Source organism: Hevea brasiliensis, chromosome 9 (assembly GCF_030052815.1).
Source record: "Hevea brasiliensis isolate MT/VB/25A 57/8 chromosome 9, ASM3005281v1, whole genome shotgun sequence".
In the NCBI taxonomy this organism is placed as follows: Eukaryota; Viridiplantae; Streptophyta; class Magnoliopsida; order Malpighiales; family Euphorbiaceae; genus Hevea; species Hevea brasiliensis.
This window is the reverse complement of record NC_079501.1, coordinates 39,390,815-39,405,252: the sequence shown is the minus strand read 5'-3', so window position 1 is coordinate 39,405,252 and position 14,438 is coordinate 39,390,815.

Below are 14,438 nucleotides of genomic sequence, written 5' to 3'. Positions count from 1 at the left end.
ACATTTTGTATTTAAAACATGTTGGAATTGATTGCCATTTCCCTTTCTCAACTTAGATCTAGGAGGGCAGAATTTTCAGTTTTGGAGACCCAAATTTACTGTTCCATTGGGTCCTGTTACAGTGGGAATTTGAAGAAATGGAAAACATGAAAGTTTTTCCTTATTTTGTCTAGTTGAATTTCCTTTTTTGAATCACTCCATTTGGAGTTTTTTAGCTCCAGATATGGTCTAAAAACCACAGCTGGCCGGATTACCATTCTGCAGAAATTACCATATCTACAGTAACATGAACAGTGACTGTGAGTGCATGTTTGAATTGGTTCTAGCCATAATTTGGGGTAGGTTCCTTTATGAAAATTGTTTTTCTATATCTTAACTTATTGCTGTAATAATTTCAGGTCGATTGACCAAATCTACATTGAGTTATGGCCAAATGAACAGTTACTGTTCATTGGGTCAATTCTGCAGGGGCTGTTACAGTGTGTCCGGATTGGGGCCAAGTTTTGGTCCTCTTGCTTTGGTCTTTTGGGCATGGTTTCTTCAGCAAAAATGTGCCATTATAAGCCTAGTTTCATGTCCAATTGGCCAAACACCAATTGGACCAACACAACCAAAGTTATGGCTGTGTAATTGGACTGAAATCTCAGTCCATTTCTGCTGTCCTAGGGCAGCTTACTCCTTCTCTTTGCAATCCTATTTTTCAGTCCAAATTGTGCTCAACTTACCTAAAATAGTCACTAATTGACCATTAAAAAGTTCTCTAACAATTTCCTAAGCCAAGTCACATTTTCACCTTTCCTAAACCCTAATTCAATTTCATGATTTATGCCATTTACCTTGGTTAGCTACTAATGCATTACTCATATGTTTATAACTTCAAACATGGTTTCTATTTCACTTCAAGCTCATCAAAAACACTCCTACATATTCCTTTTCTAGGGCAGCCGAAATTCAAGAGCTCATACACATAGGTTTTTGTTCATTTAAATTACAAGTCTTACTAAATTTCAAGTCCAAAATCATGAAATTTAAGAGTTTTATGTTTATAGTTGCACTAACCTTTAAGGGGCAGAATTTCCCAAGCCCCAAACTTCACTTTCTTTCTCCCTCTTGGCTGCCAAAAGGTTTAGCAAGGTGCTAGGACAAATTTTAGTGAAAGGTCTCTAGGGTTTTAGGGTGAAATGAAGAGGAAAATGAAGCTTTTGTTGCAAATTAATGGAGGGAGATGGGGAGAGGGTTTTGGCTGGCTTTTTGGGGAAGGATGGCCACTGCAATTTTTTTCTTATTTTGGTCTTCTTTCATGTCTTTTAATAGTTAGTCAAATGGTACTTAATTGTGATTGGTTAAAATTTTCTTAATGACATCACCATGATGTCATAAATAACCCTTTTTCCTCATTTTCTTTTCTTTACTCCACTACTCATTTTCAATTTAATTTCTAGTAATGTTTATTCATATTTTATGTCATATTAATTATTTACTCAACTGGAAAATTCGGCCAAAAATCACCTCTGAAGGCGAAATGACCAAAATGCCCTCCGTTTGGCTTAATGGGTCAAAATTGTCTGTACCGATTGAAAAATTTTTCTAGGTATTTTCTTGGCATTCTAATGCTATGGGAATCTCAGTAACCCTTCTCTGGAGTCCCAAAAATTATTTTACAATTTTTTCCCCGGGTCTAGGGCTCCTCATTGCGAGAACCGCAACTTCCCTCTGGTTACCCATCGCTTGGGCACCGGCTCGTTTAACTCAGTTGTATTTTATTCCTAAAATTTTTACTAAATTTTTCTTATTAATATTTGAGTTAATTATGATTCCCGACTTTAGTTTAAATATTTTTCCGGACGTTCTAGCTGTTCGGACTGACACCGGTCACCGGAATAGTAGAATGTACGGAGTTGGTACAGGGAGGGTGTTACAACTCTTCCCCTCTAATGTAAATTTCGTCCTCGAAATTTACCTGATGCAAACAGTTGAGGGAACTGTTGCCTCATCGTCTCTTCACTTTCCCAAGTTGCCTCCTTGGTGTTATGGTGCCTCCAAAGCACTTTCACCAATGGAATTTGCTTGTTTCTCAACTCTTTCACTTCCCGAGCCAAGATCCGTAGAGGTTCTTCTTCGTATGTCAAATCTGGCTGTATTTCAATTTCTTCTCTGGAGATGACATGTGAAGGATCTGAGCGGTATCTTCTGAGCATAGACACGTGGAACACATTGTGGATCTTGTCCAGCTCTGGTGGTAAAGCTAGCCTATAGGCTACTGGACCCAAACGTTCAATGACTTCATATGGGCGAATGAACCTAGGGCTTAACTTACCTTTCCTTCCAAACCTCAATACTTTCTTCCATGGTGACACCTTGAGGAACACTTTGTCGCCAACCCCATATTCTATCTCTTTCCTCTTCAGGTCGGCATAAGATTTACATGCATGCAGGCAACCTTTAAGTTGGCTTTGATTGAGTTCACCTTCTCCTCGGCTGTTTCACAGTGCAGCCCTACCGATTTGTCTTCGCCCAATTCAGTCCAAAGACTGCTGAGTTCTACATTTTCTCCCATACAGCGCTTCATACGGGGCCATTTGGATACTAGCTTGGTAGCTATTGTTGTATGCAAATTCTGCCAGTGGGAGGTATCTATCCCAACTTCCCTCAAACTCAATGACACAACTCCTCAGCATATCCTCAAGGACCTGACATATATTTCATGTTATTGTTATCATTTTAGTTCAATATTTGTACTAATTCAATTGGTTCAATTGTTTACAGATTACTCTTTTGGATTGCCCATCCGTGAGGATGGAAAGTCATCTTTGAAATGGAGTTGTGTACCCAAGGATTCATGCAACTTCTTCCAAAATCTCGATGTAAACCTTGGGTCTCGATCAGATATGATGGAAAGTGGGATTCCATGCAGTCTAACTATCTCACTGATATACAATTCTGCTAACTTCTCCAGTGAGTAGTCAGTCCTAACTGGCAGAAAGTGTGCTGACTTTGTCAATCTATCAACTATCACCCATGCTGCATCATGTTTCTTCCGGGTGAGAGGTAGACCACTTACAAAATCCATGGTGACCCGATCCCATTTCCATTCAGGTATGCGTATAGGCTGTAGCAAACCCGATGGAACTTGATGTTCTGCCTTGACTTGCTGACATGTCAAGCATTTAGTCACATAGTCAGCTATGTCTTTCTTCATACCAGGCCACCAATACTGAAGCTTCAGGTCATGATACATCTTTGTACTTCCTGGGTGCATAGCATATACACTAGTGTGTGCCTCTTTTAGAATACTAGCTTTCAATTCCCCATCATCTGGTACACATAGTCTTTCTTTGTAATACAGACACCCATCTGCTTTCACCCCATAGTCAGTTGCTTTTCCCTCTGAGATCTTGCTCATAATAGCCATTAGCTTCTCATCTACCTTCTGCCCATCTAGTATCTACTGTAGCAGGTTTGGCCTCACTTGCAACTCAGCCAAAATAGCTCCATCTCGAATCAAAGTTAGACGGGCATTCAATGATCTCAAAGCTGTGATGGACTTTCTGCTCAAAGCATCAGCAACTACATTTGCCTTCCCAGGATGATAGTCAATCACACAATCATAGTCCTTCAGGAACTCAATCCATCGCCTCTGTCTAAGGTTGAGCTCCCTCTGAGTTGGCAAATATTTTAGACTCTTGTGGTCTGTGTAAATGTAGCACTTTTCACCATACAAGTAATGCCTCCATATCTTCAGTGCGAAGATAATTGCTGCAAGCTCTAGATCATGGGTAGGGTAGTTCTGTTCATGTGGCCTTAACTGCCTGGAAGCATAGGCGACCACCTTCCCCTCTTGCATCAATACACACCCTAACCCATTATGAGAGGCATCACTGTAGACCACGAAGTCCTTTCCTGACACTGGCTGTGTTAATACGGGTGCCTCTTTCAACATAGCCTTCAACTTCTCAAAACTAGTCTGACACTTGTCATTCCAGTCAAATCTGACATTCTTGTGTAACAACTTGGTCATTGGAGCAGCTATTAGGGAAAATCCCTTCACAAATCTTCTGTAATACCCAGCTAGCCCCAAGAAGCTTCTGACCTCAGTTGTATTTCTGGGAGTCTTCCATTCCATCACTGCTTCTATTTTCTTAGAATCCACCCTAATCCCATCAGCTGACACTATGTGTCCAAGGAATGCAATCTCATTCAGCCAAAAGTCACACTTGGACAACTTAGCATACAGCTTCTCTCAGGGTTTGCAGAACAATCCTCAAATGCTCATCATGTTCTTCCCTGGTCTTGGAATACACCAAAATATCATCAATAAAGACCACTACGAACCTATCTAAGTATGGATGGAAGATACGGTTCATAAGGTCCATGAATGCTGCTGGTGCATTTGTTAGGCCAAAGGGCATCACTAGGAACTCATAATGCCCATATCGGGTCCTGAATGTAGTCTTTGGCACATCTGCATCCTTCACCCTCAACTGATGATTCCCTGACCTGAGATCAATTTTAGAAAATATTCCTGCTCCCTTCAACTGATCAAACAGATCATCAATTCTAGGCAACGGATATTTGTTCTTCACTGTCACTTTATTCAACTGCCGATAATCAATGCATAGCCTCAAAGTCCCATCCTTCTTTTTCACAAACGACCTGGAGCTCCCCATGGTGACACCTTTGGGCGTATGAACCCCTTATCAAGCAACTCTTGCAATCGAGTTTTCAACTCCCTCAATTCGATGGGTGCCATCCTATAAGGAGCAATGGAAATGGGTCTTTGTGCCGGCAGTGTCTCAATAGCAAATTCAACTTCCCTTTCTGGTGGCAAACCAGGCAACTATTCAGGAAATACCACTAGGAAGTCTCTTACTGTGGGTATGTCACTCAAGTTTGGCTTAGTCTGCCTAGTATCCACCACATGTGCTAGGTAGGCTTCACAGCCTTTTCTCATCATTCTTCTTGCAACTGTGGCTGAGATGACATTGGACAAGAAATCATCCTTTCCCCACAACTGTGATCTCATTACCCTCTCAAGTTTTTAGAGAAATTCTCTTCAATTTGCAATCAACTATTGCACGATGACGTGACAACCGGTCCATTCCCAATATCACGTCAAACTCATGGAAGGGCAACTCAATTAGGTCTGCCAAGAATTCATACCCCTGAATCCTTAACGGGCAACCCTTGTATACTTTGTTCACTACCACACTGTGGCCCAATGGATTAGTGACCAGAATGGCTTGGTCACTCTCCCCTACTAGTATCCCCCTTTCTACGGGTAAGTTGATGCAAATGTAGGAATGAGTGGATCCTGGATCCACCAATGCATGCACAGTGTAGTGTAGAGGAGAACGTACCCACGATGACGTCAGGGCATCTTGCTCCTCTGAGCTCTCGGGGCATAATTTCTTCTTTGGTGGTCTGTTAGGCCTCTCCGGCTCGATGCAGGCCTCGTGATGGTCCAATAGCCTCATTTACCAGTTTTCTACCTCTCGTAGTGCGAGGCAGTGCATGCGCTTGTGTTGGAGCAGCTGTAGTAGTTCTGCGTGGACAGTTCCTTAACTGATGCTCTGTTGACCCACACCTCAAGCAGGCACCAGTTACTCTCCAACACTCCCCCTTGTGCCACTTCAGGCAGTGTGGACATGCAGAAGATGCTGGGGCTGGTCCCCTGAACCCCATCCCTGGAGAGCTGCCCACTGATGGTGTGGACTGACCTCTCCTAGGGTTGAGCGTGGCTGGGCCCGAGGCGACCACGACCATGTGGCTGAGCTGAACTCTGTGCAGGTGGACCCTTGAACTTCTTTCCAAATGCAGGAGCTGAGCTAGATTGACCGGGTCCCCTCTTCTGCTGTCTCTCCCTTCTGGTCTGCTCACTGATTCTCACTTTTTCAACTCTTATTGCAGCTTCCACTAGCTTGCTAAATTCTGTGATTCCCAAGGCAGTGAGCTGGATCTTGATGTTATCATTTAGTCCCTCTTCAAATCTCTTGCACCTTTCAGCTTCATTAGGGACTATCTCCCTTCCATAGCGGCTCAATCGAACAAATTCCTTCTCATACTCGGCCACTGACAACTGCCTCTGCCTTAAATTAATGAACTCTCTTCTTCTCTCTTCCAGGTATACAGTACCCACATATTTCTTCTTGAATTCGGAGAGGAAGAAGTCCCAAGTTACAGCTTTTGGCTTCACTTCACTGGACACAGTGTCCCACCATTCATATGCATCGTCTTGCAGCAGGGATATAGCAGCCTCCAGGTTTTGCTCTGGGGTGCAGTGGAGTTGTTTTAGAACTCTGCCCGTTCTGTTCAACCAATTCTCGGCTGCAACAGAGTCATCCTCTCTCTTACTGAAGAAATCCACCGCCCCAAACTTTCTTAGCCTTTCAGTGTGATTTACTGCATGCGGCAGTGGTGGTGGTGGTGCTGGCATTACTCCGACCATTTGTCTAAAGAAGTCGGCCATTTGTTGGAACATGGCACATGGAGTGGCGAGTTACGCTTGAGCTAGAGGAGCAGATTCTCTCATGCCCCCAGTCTCAGCTGCTGCAGGTGGAGCATGACTCTCCACTTCCTCCTCAACGTCTCTTTGAGATGAAGGGTCTATATCCTATTCAAAATAAGAAAGATAAACAGATCTCCGTTAGTGTCACCTCGACTCTTACAAATGCAATGCATGGTATGGACTCAATCTAGGCCAGGAAACGCCTAAACCGTGCTCTGATACCACTAAATGTGACACCCCTTACCCGTGTACAGTATACCCGAGTAAGTAAGGCCACACGGTGTACCGGCACACTCTAATATACCATAATTAATTTATATCAAGCTTTTGCATATAATTTATGAAATATACTTTATTTAAGCCATTTAGCAAAATTTTTATTTATTTGAGGTTCTGGAAATTTTATAGAAAATCCGGCGGAGTACCGGGTAAAAATGGAGAAAACAGTTCTTCGGAACCTGTTAAAAACACTTCCAATAAACAAATTCATTCATTCCCAACTCCAATATCATCACAAAACTCAATATCAAGATCTCAACAATTTTTCAATTTCAGGTCTCAACAACCTTTTCATTTCTCAAACATCCCTTTCTCAGGGTTCTCATAAATGAGCAACAATTAAATACTCAAATTACTTCCATACATAACCATAAATCTTTATTATTTACATGAACCTCAAAATACATTACATAAATCCCAAATACATATGAGAAAATAAAAATTTAATTACAAAATGACAAAATGACATCAAGTGTCCTACCAATGCACTGCAGGTGACGAGGTGACACGGACACTGTGCAGAACTGCAGGATGGACTCACCCAGTCTGCGGTCTACTGGGCTCACGATCTGTATCTCCAGTACCTACGCGTGGCAAAAGCAACGCGCTAAGCAATAATGCTTAGTGGTGCAATAATAAAATAAAATAAAATAGCAAGAAAACAAATATATAGTGAATGTGTATGATTCATTTGTTTAGTATGGTTATATATACATTAATTCAGTAACTTTGTTCACTTTCATTCATTTGATTGCCCAAGTAACCTACACTAGACGACTAGACTGGATAACGGGTAAACTGGCACTGGGTATCTAGTACCTCGGGCCATCACACCATCGGTCGCATATGCATCACCCGGTGTGCAATGTAGCGACTACCAAGTCAGTAAATAATCTCAGGCACAAGGCTAAGTCTCAATGCAAAGTCAGAATGGCTAAAAGCCATGAAATCACAGAATGGCATTTTTGCCATGTGCAGTACTGCTAACTGAACCCTATTGGCATGCCAAACTATCCAAACCAATCATGTTAGGTATACTAGGGCATTTGAAACTTTTAAATTCTTTAATTTGTGCATTTCAAGTTTTGGGGTCACTATTCACCTCATTCGTCAACAAAAATGTTGACTTTTTGATAGAAAATATGTGTATTAGTTTTAACACCCCAAACATACCACATTTTGTATTTAAAACTTGTTGGAATTGATTGCCATTTCCCTTTCTCAACTTAAATCTAGGAGGGCAGAATTTTCAGTTTTGGAGACCCAACTTTACTGTTCCATTGTGCCCTGTTACAGTGGGAATTTGAAGAAATGGCAAACATGAAAGTTGTTCCTTATTTTGTCTAGTTGAATTTCCTTTTTTGAATCACTCCATTTGGAGTTTTGTAGCTCCAGATATGGTCCAAAAACCACAGCTGGCCGGATTACCATTCTGCAGAAATTACCATATCTACAGTAACATGAACAGTGACTGTGAGTGCATGTTTGAATTGGTTCTGGCCATAATTTGGGGTAGGTTCCTTCACGAAAATTGTTTATCTATGTCTTAAATTATTGCTGTAAAAATTTCAGGTCGATTGACCAAATTTACAGTGAGTTATGGCCAAATGAACAGTTACTGTTCATTTAGTCAATTCTGCAGGGGCTGTTACAGTGTGTCCGGATTGGGGCCAAGTTTTGGTCCTCTTGCTTTGGTCTTTTGGGCATGGTTTCTTCAGCAAAAATGTGCCATTATAAGCCTAGTTTCATGTCCAATTGGCCAAACAACAATTGGACCAACACAGCCAAAGTTATGGCGGTGTAATTGGACTGAAATCTCAGTCCATTGCTGCTGTCCTAGGGCAGCTTACTCCTTCTCTTTGCAATCCTATTTTTCAGTCCAAATTGTGCTCAACTTACCTAAAATAGTCACTAATTGACCATTAAAAAGTTCTCTAACAATTTCCTAAGCCAAGTCACATTTTCACCTTTCCTAAACCCTAATTCAATTTCATGATTTATGCCATTTACCTTGGTTAGCTACTAATGCATTACTCATATGTTTATAACTTCAAACATGGTTTCTATTTCACTTCAAGCTCATCAAAAACACTCCTACATATTCCTTTTCTAGGGCAGCCGAAATTCAAGAGCTCATACACATAGGTTTTTGTTCATTTAAATTACAAGTCTTACTAAATTTCAAGTCCAAAATCATGAAATTTAAGAGTTTTATGTTTATAGTTGCACTAACCTTTAAGTGGCAGAATTTCCCAAGCCCCAAACTTCACTTTCTTTCTCCCTCTTGGCTGCCAAAAGGTTTAGCAAGGTGCTAGGACAAATTTTAGTGAAAGGTCTCTAGGGTTTTAGGGTGAAATGAAGAGGAAAATGAAGCTTTTGTTGCAAATTAATGGAGGGAGATGGGGAGAGGGTTTCGGCTGGCTTTTTGGGGAAGGATGGCTGCTGCAATTTTTTTCTTATTTTGGTCTTCTTTCATGTCTTTTAATAGTTAGTCAAATGGTACTTAATTGTGATTGGTTAAAATTTTCTTAATGACATCACCATGATGTCATAAATAACCCTTTTTCCTCATTTTCTTTTCTTTCCTCCACTACTCATTTTCAATTTAATTTCTAGTAATATTTATTCATATTTTATGTCATATTAATTATTTACTCAACTGGACAAGTCGGTCAAAAATCACCTCTGAAGGCGAAATGACCAAAATGCCCTCTGTTTGGCTTAATGGGTCAAAATTGTCTGTACCGATTGAAAAATTTTTCTAGGTATTTTCTTGGCATTCTAATGCTATGGGAACCTCAGTAACCCTTCTCTGGAGTCCCAAAAATTGTTTTACAATTTTTCCCCCAGGTCTAGGGCTCCTCGTTGCGAGAACCGCAACTTCCCTCTGGTTACCCATCGCTTGGGCACCTGCTCGTTTAACTCGGTTGTATTTTATTCCTAAAATTTTTACTAAATTTTTCTTATTAATATTTGAGTTAATTATGATTCCTGACTTTAGTTTAAATATTTTTCCGGACGTTCTAGCTATCTGGACCGACACCGGTCATCGGAACAGTAGAATGTACAGAGTTGGTACAGGGAGGGTGTTACAAATTTATTTATCAGGATCTTATCTGTGCATTTATTTCATTTTTAGTCTCTTTAAAATCATATCAGTGCCCAAGTATGCTATAACAGACTATAAAGGCTGGATACACAGGAGTATACTGGTTAGCCAACTATATGTCTATCCTGTATACAACTGTCATGTCTGGCACAAAGCCAGAGGGCAAGCTTTTAAAGCCAGCAATGAAATTAGGCACAATAGCCAACAGGCAGGCATATAACCTGTAGTGCTATCATATCAGACATATTTTGTCGATCAATAATTATTCATATAGGCAGTACTGCTATCTATAGTTCCTAATTGGTATACCAATCGATCCAAACTATATATATAAGCTTAGGTTTACTTTGGGCAATTAAGCATTATTAATTTTTTATTAGAAATTTTCATGTCACTTTGTTATGGAAAAATGGGTCCTACATACCTATTTCATGTAATTCAGTGTTTAGCAATATACTTGGGTTAAAATCCTACTATAAAATAGTTTGTCTCGTGAACCTTTCTTTAGGTTCAATTTTAATATCTTAATTTTATTTATCAATTTCATCACTTTGTGGCCACTGTTTGGCCATACTTCTTTCATGGAAGTTATTTCTCCATGTCTTGTCTTTGTTTTCTCTTTTTGAATCATGTCATTTGGATTTCCAGAACTCAAGTTATGATCAAATAACCATAACTGGTTCATTTTTTAATTTTGGCTCTTTAATTAGGCACATTTTGAAGTTACATTTTATCAAATTAATTGGATACGTTGTAGTCACTTTTAGGCTTAGTGTTCTTCATAGAGTTTGTTTCCCTATGTCTTATGGTCACTCAAAATTTTTTTATTGCAATTTTTTGGTCTTGTAGAATTACTTATAGCCAAATAACTGGCCTGGACTCAAGTACCCTATGCCAACAAGATTCCAATTCAGGTTAGTGGATTTGACTCAACTTTTTGGATTCTTATATTTATAATTTGAGGAAAGTGTCTAAATCAAAGTTGAATCCCTATTCCTCAGGTTTCCAGAATAATATGGCTTATCCCAATTGGAGTTTCCTAGTGGGAGATATGACTAAAAGACTATTCTGGAGTCAAAGGGTCACTTAGGCAATTTTTAGAATTTGCATACTAAATTGATCTAGCCAAATGATCTAATTCCCTTGATTTTTAGGTTTTGGTCAATATACCAATATTGTAGGTTTATGTCTTAGGGAAAATTTTCCACTAATTTCATTGCATTTAGATTTTTGTAGACCAAGTTATGGCCTCTTTGCCCAAACTGGTCAGGTAAGCCTACATCTAGCAATTTCTGTGCAATATGGTTTTGGATAGTTTTGTGACCTAACTTGGCCCAACAATTTGGTTTGGTTAGAGACATTTCTGGGCTCTGTGTCCTTCATAAAAGTTGTAGTTCTATATCTAAACTTTCCAATGGTATTGTTCATTTGGACATTTTTCTAGGTTCATCATTTGGTCACCCGGATTGGGACAACAATTTGGTCAAGTTCTGGATAGAATTTGGGCATGGTTTCATCATGAAAAATGAAGTATTTAGGTCTATTTTGGCCTCATACCAATTGGAACAACACAAATTCAGTTATGACTCAAAATATTCACTTGATTTTCAAAGTCTCAATCTACATGGAAAAGTACACTTCCAAATTTCATTTCCTCCAACTCCCAAACTACAAATTGAAATTCATGGAACTTCTAAACATCATCAATTCATCTCAATAAGTCAAATTTCAGTAATAACACAAAGTCTCCAATAGTTAGGTCAAAGCCCTAACTCTAATTTGTTAATCATAATATACACATGCAATCAATTGCTCACATATATCACTTCATCTACACATCCATTAACATCACTAAACACCATTTACATGCATGAAAACATTAAACACCCATATTCCTTACCATTTGCTTTTAATTTCATGTTATACTCACTCATTTCAACCTCAATTCAAGATTTAACTAAGGAAGGAAGAGGAAACTTGCACTAACCTTGAATGGACAATTCTTCAAATTGCTAAAACTTCACCAATCTACTCTTTCTTGGCTGCCAATTGACTTACTAAGGTGTGGGGATGAAGTTTAATGAAGGAACTTATGAAGATATGGTGAAAGAAGAGAGGATTTCAAGCTTAAGAAAATGAAAATGGAGGAGTGAGTTCAAGAAGGAATTTCGGTCATGGATGTTTTGGAAGGAAGAAGATGGCACGTAGTGGTTGAAATGTTGTCATTTTATGCTTATATATACCCCGCTATAAATTAAATTATTAATTATAATTATTAAAGTTTTAATATTTATAATAATTTCCTTTATATTCCTTTAATCACTTTACATATAATTTTATATTTTCATGGGATTTTCAAAATTTTAATATTACTCATTTTAATGGATATTTAGGTCAAAAGTCAACTCAAAGTGCCAAATAACAAAAATGCCCCTCTTCGGGTTAAAGTAAAACTTTTTTGGTAATACTGACTAAATCCCCGATCCAATGGTTCCTTTAATTTTATATCGTCTATTTCACTTTTATTTTTACTTGAACCAATTAACTAATTTTTTTTGACATTTTTAATGTCATTTGTACCTCAGTAGACCTTTAATTAAGTCCCGAAAATTATTTCTTAGGGTTTCTCATGGGTCTAGGGTCGTTAACTGTCTATGCAGTGACTTTCCGGTACGGTCACCTATCGTTATGGTTCCAGCTCCTTTAACCTTGTTACATTTCATTTCTTTTATTTTCCCTTAATTTTTCTTGGTCTTTATTTCATCAATTTATGGCTCCTCACCCTAGTTTAAGTGTAGTTCCAGGCATTCTGACTGTCTGAACAGATGTTAGTCATTGAAACAGTAGAATGTACGGACTACCTATGGTGAGAGTGTTACAATTCTTGCCCTCTTAATAAAATTTCATCCTCGAAATTTACCCAGTGTAAATAATCGAGGAACCGCTATCTCCTTGTCTTTCTACTATTTCGTGTTATAATACTTCACTTTCTCTTTAGTCTATCTTACTAGACCTAGCTCTACAATCTTATCCTTATATTGATTTACTATCAGAAATACGTAGCTCTACATAATAGTCCTAAGTCAGTACTATAATCTGTAGCTTACAGCATAAACATCGAGAACATTGCGTAGTTACCATGGTACATCCTAATAGATTAGATTTTTCCTATACCTTTCTTAAATCAGTTCTGCATCCATCTTCTTTCACCTCATATACAGTCTCTTTCTTATTTCCATCCATTATCTTTAATACGATCCTTTTCGGTTGATAATCTACCATCACCTTATGGCCTAAAGGGTTGATGACAAGTATGCCATCTTCCAACCCATCTATCGGTATCCTCTTTTAATAGGAGGTACAATGCATATATAGGGATGAATATAATTAGGGTCTATCAATACATATTTAAAGGTATTATAAATAGAAAATGTACCTCTGATAACGTCTACCAGATCTGGCTCCTCCTAAGCCATAGCATACACGTGGGGTGCTACTCCAGCCTCGGACCATTCTATAGTCGTAGAAGTCCTCTATGATGTACCAGCTATCTCAGGCCTCACAGGTCTTCTAGCCCTCTATACTGTTGGTGCAGACCTCTCAGTCAGTGGTAGAGTAGTGGGAGCACTCCTCTGTGGACAACCTCATAAGAAATGATCCGTAGATCCACATCTGAAACATCCCCCAGCCAACAATTGACACTCCAGACTGGAATTCATTCACTTGTTACTGTACCCAGGGAACTAGCTACCGATACTCCAGACTGGCCCCTCTGGCCTTGTGTCTTGCTCTGTGAACCCTTAAACTTCTTACTACCAGTATCTAGTGCACTAAACTGGCCTTGTCCAGGACCTCTCTTACGCTATCTGTCTCTTCTGGACTGCTTATCATCTCTGACTCTCTCTACATCAAGAGCTGATGCTACCAATAAAAAGAAGTCTGTAAAGCGATGAGAAGTAACTATCAGTCTGATGTTGTCATTTAATCCGTCCTCAAATCTCCTGCATTTATTAATCTTTATGGCATTATTTCTAATGCATATCCACTAAGACTCATGAATTCCTGCTCATATTTGGAGACTGTAAGCTGCCTCTATCTCAGTACCAGGAATTCTCTCCTTCTGGCCTTTAAATACACATGGCTGACATATTTCTTCCTGAATTCTGCCAAGAAGAAATTCCAAGTGATCTGTGCAGGCTGTACTATCCTCGATACTGTCACCCACCACCAATATGCATCCTCTTGAAGTAGTGACAGAGCACACTCCAACTGCTACTTTAGGGTGCAGTGTAGCTACTGAAATCCTCTATCTATCCTTTATAGCCAATACTCTGCAGCAGTTGGATCATCCTCCTTCTTACCCTTAAAGTCAATTGCCCCAAATTTCCACAGTCTCTCTAATGGGGACCTCTATACTGGTTACGGCTGCACAGGTGGCGGTGGCTGTGGCTGAGGCTGTGGAGGTAGAGGTGGTTGTGGCTGAGGTATGGCTCCGGTGACTTGACAGAGCAACTGTGTCATCTGTTCCAGGAAGGCCTGCTGTGC